At 45.3% G+C, this 6,044-nt stretch overlaps 1 long non-coding RNA gene across 1 annotated transcript; it reads right to left on the bottom strand.

The window, feature by feature from the left end:
- Positions 1–2,670: 2,670 nt before the first annotated feature.
- On the bottom strand, positions 2,671–4,572 carry LOC307174055. The gene is made up of 3 exons (XR_013823936.1): positions 4,189–4,572; positions 3,972–4,083; positions 2,671–3,328 (listed from the first exon to the last, which is right to left on the bottom strand). It is a non-coding gene; the product is annotated as an uncharacterized lncRNA (long non-coding RNA).
- Between the last annotated feature and the right edge of the window lie 1,472 nt (positions 4,573–6,044).

Raw genomic sequence — 6,044 nt, 5'->3', positions numbered from 1 at the left:
CTCTGTTCGAGCCGCGCAAACTGAGCTGCTCACAAGGGATGGCAGGAGCGGACGGTCTCGGAGCGAGTTTCCTCTCCCTCTGTTCGAGCCGCGCAAACTGCGCCGCTCACAAGGGATGGCAGGAGCGGACGGTCTTGGAGCTCTCTTTACGTTACAAGAAAGCTACTCCGTCCTCGCGCGTCACTCACCGGTGAAAGGGGAACAGAGTGTTTTCGTCCCGCCGTGGCCTGGACTATAACCTCCATTTCTCACACATTTCTCAGTCCCCTCTTAAGTTCAGGCGACTGGAATTGTTACTATTGCAGTATACGAGCCTGTTATAAATACACGCTCGCCTGCAAGCAAACGCCGTCACAAGACATGATGACGCTAACCGAGTACTAATGTATTCTCCCCTGTGGCTCAGTGGCGGAATCCTAGACTGACAAGCCAGAGACCCGGGTTCGGTCCCCGCTCTCGCGGCAGATAAAGTTTATGCTGTTCGCTTCTCCGAGCTCGCGGCCAGTTTTTCTTACATACAGAAAACAAGCCCGCTCTCTCCCTCGTTGGGCCGCGCAGATTGCGCCGTTCAAGGGATGACAAAGCGGACGGTCACGAGCAGCGTTCAGCGTGCGCGCCTCACTCACCGGCGAAAAGAGAAGAGAGTGTGTTAGTCTCGCTACGGCTGGACAACCGCCAATCCTCACACATTTCTCAGTCCCCTCTTAAGTTCAGGCGACTGGAAATATTACTATTGCAGTAAACGAGCCTGTTTTAAATACACGCACGCCTGCAAACAAACGCCGACGCGACACATGAGGTCGCTTTTTATATGCTCGCGCTAACTGAAAGCTAATGTGTTTTCCCCTGTGGCTCAGTGGCAGAATCATACGCTTTCATGCGGGAGATCCGCGTTCGATCCCAGCTCTCGGGGCAGATAAAAATTTATGCTGCTTGCTTCTCCGAGCTCACGGCCAGTCTTTCTTACTTACAGAAAGCGAATCCGCCTCTCGCACCACAGGTGCTCGAGTATTTTTGAGCGTCTAAACACGAGAGAAGAAAAGACGGTTAAATCCCACAGCCCTGCGGCTGGACCACCGTCGAAGCTTAACGCTCTGTCAGTCCCCGTTGCCACTGCTACTGCAGCTGTTTACCTCGCAGTCAACGAGCCGGTATATCTACCCGCTCGCCTGCGCGCATCCGCCGTTCTCACGGCAACCCAGAGAAATTTCAAAAGAGCATAATGTCTGGTTGCACGGCTGACGCCGTATGTGTTTCTAGTACAGTGAATGTGCCCACGTTCTGTGCTCACCCCTGTACACAAGCACTATACATCCCGTGTCTCTCACAGAGCCCACTCTCATGAAGCAGGCAAAAGCCGCTTTAGTGTTAAAAGTAGGTCTCGTGTCCACTTCTCCGTGCCCACACCTACTCACTGCCCGCTCTGTCACACGGCCTCGCACGACCGGTCATGTTTTAAATGTAAGTCCTGTGCCCGCCCTCGAGCGCTCACACATACTAACTAACATTTTCGCCCCGACATCGCGCGTCGCGCCTCACACTATATGTTCCCCGTCCAAAGCCACCGGGACACTGTGTGTAAAACGGCCAGCTATCGCTACTTGCGATCCGCCGTATCTAAGCACCAAGAGCGCGCGCGCCGCGCCCGCCCCTGAATGTAAGTCCTGTGCCCGCCCTCGAGCGCTCACACATACTAACGAACATTTTCGCCCCCGACGCCGCCATGGCGCGTCGCGCCTCACACTTTATGTTCCCCGTCTAAAGCCACCGGGACACTGTGTGTAAAACGGCCAGCTATCGCTGCGTGCGATCCGCCGTATCTAAGCACCAAGAGCGCGCGCGCCGCGCCCGCCCCTCCGTTTCGAGCTCTCGAGCCCGCGATGCGCGGCGATCGGAGCCCGGAGGCCATTCTGCCCCTGGCTGCACACGCAAAAGCGTGGGAAGCTATTCCAGGCGCATCAGAACGGTAAAACAGGGCTATACTCTGCAGTTCGCTCGCCGCCCTCCGCGCTTTCAAGCGCGTATCGAGACCAGAGTGAATGGGGAAGTAGCACATCTACTTCGAGCAGAAATAGCTACGCTTCTGTGCAAAAGGGCTATAGAACCGGTTTCCCCTTCCATGAGCGAGTCGGGCTTTTACAGCCGTTATTTCCTCGTTCCCAAGAAGGACGGAGCTCTCAGACCAATTTTGGATCTGAGACGTTTGAACAAGGCTCTTATGAGAAGACCGTTCAAAATGCTCACAACGCGTGCTTTTCAGATCCAGATAATACCCCGTCACAGGCCATTCTTGAGATTCGCCTTCGACGGTCAGGTATATCCCCAGCTAGCAAAAATTGTGCGGGCCGAAAGCGGCCCGATTAAGGCTAAAACACTCGGCCAATCCTCGGCATGAATCTAGGTCCGATTGCTCTGCGAGCGCTCGGTTTTAACGCGGCCCGATTAAGGCTAAAGACACTCGGCCGAGCGCTCGGTTTTAACGCGGCCCGATTGCGGAAACCCGAGTGAGAGGACGTAAGCTCGCCTCCAATCCCGTTCCTTATTTGGGCTTATTTGAACTTTGAACTATGATTTCCATTCATATCAGGTTAATACTAAAATTGCTTAGCAGCCGTTATTTATGCAAGATAAACAAAGTAAAACAGCACAAGGAAGACAGGTTTCATGTTTAATGCATTTTTTATTGGACCACACTACAAAAATAGGATAAACACACTTTTTAATAACAGATTTGAATAGAATAGAAATAATATCACAGCATTAATGTAGAATCAAGGAGTTCAAATACCATTTTCCAATATCAACATTTTTAACTTTGAAACATTTAATTCTGGCCCACTGCATTTGAGTTGTCTACGCACACACACTTTTTAATAACAGATTTGAATTGAAAAGAATAGAATAGAACAGAATAGAATAGAAATAATATCACAGCATTAATGTAGAATCAAGGAGTTCAAATACCATTTTCCAATATCAACATTTTCACTTTGAAACATTTAATTCTGGCCCACTGCGTTTTTGAGTAGTCTACGCACACACTTTTTAATAACAGATTTGAATTGAAAAGAATAGAATAGAAATAATATCACAGCATTAATGTAGAATCAAGGAGTTCAAATACCATTTTCCAATATCAACATTTTTAACTTTGAAACATTTAATTCTGGCCCACCGCGATTTTTGAGTTGTCTACGTTGTCTGCCTGTTCGCCCTCTTTGGCTTCGGCCACCATCCCTATCAGAGGCTAGCCACAGCCACCTGGTGATGAGCAGCTCTGTTTCCTCTTCTGTAGAATCTTTGGTCAGGGCATTGCGGCGGACTGCATCTGAGAAAAACACAAGATAGAAGAGGGCAGCATGACCACGTGATGTTACTCAGCAACCACCAAAACTTAATTTGGATGCAGGGCTCTACACTTACATTTCTTTTTAATTTAAAAAGTTTAGGAGCACAGTCAAAAATTTAGGAGCACCTTCTGATCAATCACAAATTAACCTACCCATTAAAAGGCGATATTTGATAAAATGACTTGCCGGGGCATTTTTTTTTTTAAAAAGCGCATATTCTTAACTAAATCACAGCCTTTGTGATTTCATGATAGCACTATGCTATATTATGATTGTAAATGGTTTTAAATAGATTGCGTAGCCTTAGAAAACGGTGTAATAATGTTATTCATGGATTCTCGTCTGTGGAATGCGCCACTTCCGGTATTTTGCCGGTTACTCAACACGGGTAAATTGCAATTGAGGATTTTTTTAAATCGAGTACTCGACTTTAATCGAGGAATCGTTACAGCCCTAGTTTCAATGGAGGGTGCACCCATAGAACCTGATCAGGTCAGTCGCACTGGTGCTCCTAAATACTTTGTCACCATCACAGCCAGTAAATAAATAAATAAATAAATAGGTTGCACTGTAGAGCCCTGGGATGTCACCACAGTGCAGTTATCCAGCACTGACACTCACCCAGAACCACACTTTTAATGAGTCTCGCCAGCGAAGTGTTCATTGCTCTTTTCAGGACCTGCCCCACAGTGTCTTTAAGAGTCATGCCTCCGACCATTCCAAGGAGAACAGTCTGAAACAAAGACATGTACCTCGTTAGTTATTTAAGGAATATAGCATGAGTGAGAGTGGGGACTGACTTTTAGGAATGATCTGATTAATGCATAATTTAACTCACCAAATTCTTCTTCTCCTCTGGATTCTTTAACGTCTCCTCCAAACATTGTAGCTCCTCAATAGTTGAAAGTAGGAGCCCAAAATGTGTTGGGTCTGGCGTGAAGTCTGGAACTGCTGGAGATTTGTAGGAGCTGCATCAGGATGAGCAACTGCTGCTCTCTGATAGAATCAAGCTGGATGAGGATCTCCTTAGCAATTGCTGTAAGACACAAGAAAAAGCAGGCATAACAGATTAGTAGCAAAACATTGTACGTAGATATGTCAGAGTAAACCGAGAGAGATCACTTTGTAGAATTCCTACCTGTAGGCACAGCCTCCTGAGAAGACCTGTCTTTTGTGTCTTCCATGGTGTTGCTTTCCATGGTTGTGTTGACATTTCTGCCTTTATAACTGAGGGGATTATAATCAGAGGAAGGTTAAGTTTAAAATAAAAATGTTGAATGTAATATATTTTTCTCCTGGTCCTTATTTTAAATAGGTCATAAAAAATATCAATATTATCGACTGATATGAAACGCTTACATCATGATAGAGTTTTCAGTCATATCGCCCAGCCCTAGGGTAGCTAATAAACTTTTCAAACCTGCCTGTAGCCTACAGACCGCATTTAGCCAAAGGTAATGTTGATGTTAGCTATAAAGTGCGATTTCAGTTTGCGCCATAAAAGTACAACTAGAGGCCAATTCACACCGCAGACAAACGCCAGCAAACACCAACAAAAAAAAGTCACCAACAAAAGTTGGTCGTTGTATTCAGAATGTTATGAAAAATAAGTGTCATGTTCGTACTGCCCCAACAGGCACCGACAAACTCAAGCACCCACGGAAAAACACGAGATATTCATTCATTTTAACCAATACAAGTAAAAGATTGCAGCTTTCAGACACAACTTTCTTCTCGTTTTATATTGTTAAATGTCGAGAGTGCATCTGTTACAGGCCCCTGTGCAAAAGGCCATTAAATGCACTTCACGACGTCATACACAGCGTTCACAAAATGGCGGACGGTCTGCACATAGATCTTCACAACCCAGAACATTAATACACAAAATATTTGCAGCATGAACATATGTTGTATCATACCTGTAAAACCAGGAGTAAACGTGTCAGCGTAATCATAATCCCCAGCAACTGTGAGGTCGCCGGCGCAGGAGCAGCTGCTCCTCTACCGTTATAAGAGTCCTCAGTTCATTTTCATAATAAGAGTCCCGATCTCACTCAGCAACAGACATGACCCAGCTTTCACAGACCAAAGTCCCACATCATTCCTCTATTTACATAAGTAAAATAAATATTTTCTTACAGGATCAAAATGTGCACATACTTTAGGACAAAACGTGTTTGTTGGCGTTTGTCTGTGCGGTATGAATTGGCCTTAAGCCAGCTAACATTTGTTCCACTTTATTTTCTTCCACAGATCAAAGACTGTGCTCGTAAATATTATTCACGTAAATTGCATTCAATAAAAATGGTGTCTAGCCTAGCAACTAATTCTTTGCCAACTAGCAGAACGAAAATATGAGCTGCTAGCGCAAAAACAGCGCAGCTAACGCTAGTCAATGTTAGCTTCGATGCGCGACTGCAATCACCGTGACTGTGCGAGTGATGTCAAGCGACCATGCATTTTTAAAATACACGTAAAGAATCTTCATGACAACTAAATATTTTTGCTATGGTTATAAATATTAAAAATTGCTCTGTGCAAAATGACTCTATTATTATTATTATTTACCGCAGATATTTTGTTTTGGACAACGACATTCGACGAGTATAACATCCTAAGATACAGTCAGGAATTTACGTCAATTTTAAAATAATTTTTATGTTAATTATTGCTACATTAAAACCATCCTTGATT

Source organism: Squalius cephalus (assembly GCF_949319135.1).
Source record: "Squalius cephalus genome assembly, chromosome: 16".
NCBI lineage: Eukaryota > Metazoa > Chordata > Actinopteri > Cypriniformes > Leuciscidae > Squalius > Squalius cephalus.
Note: the sequence above shows the minus strand (reverse complement) of the source record. Positions and strands in the feature narration are given on the sequence as shown.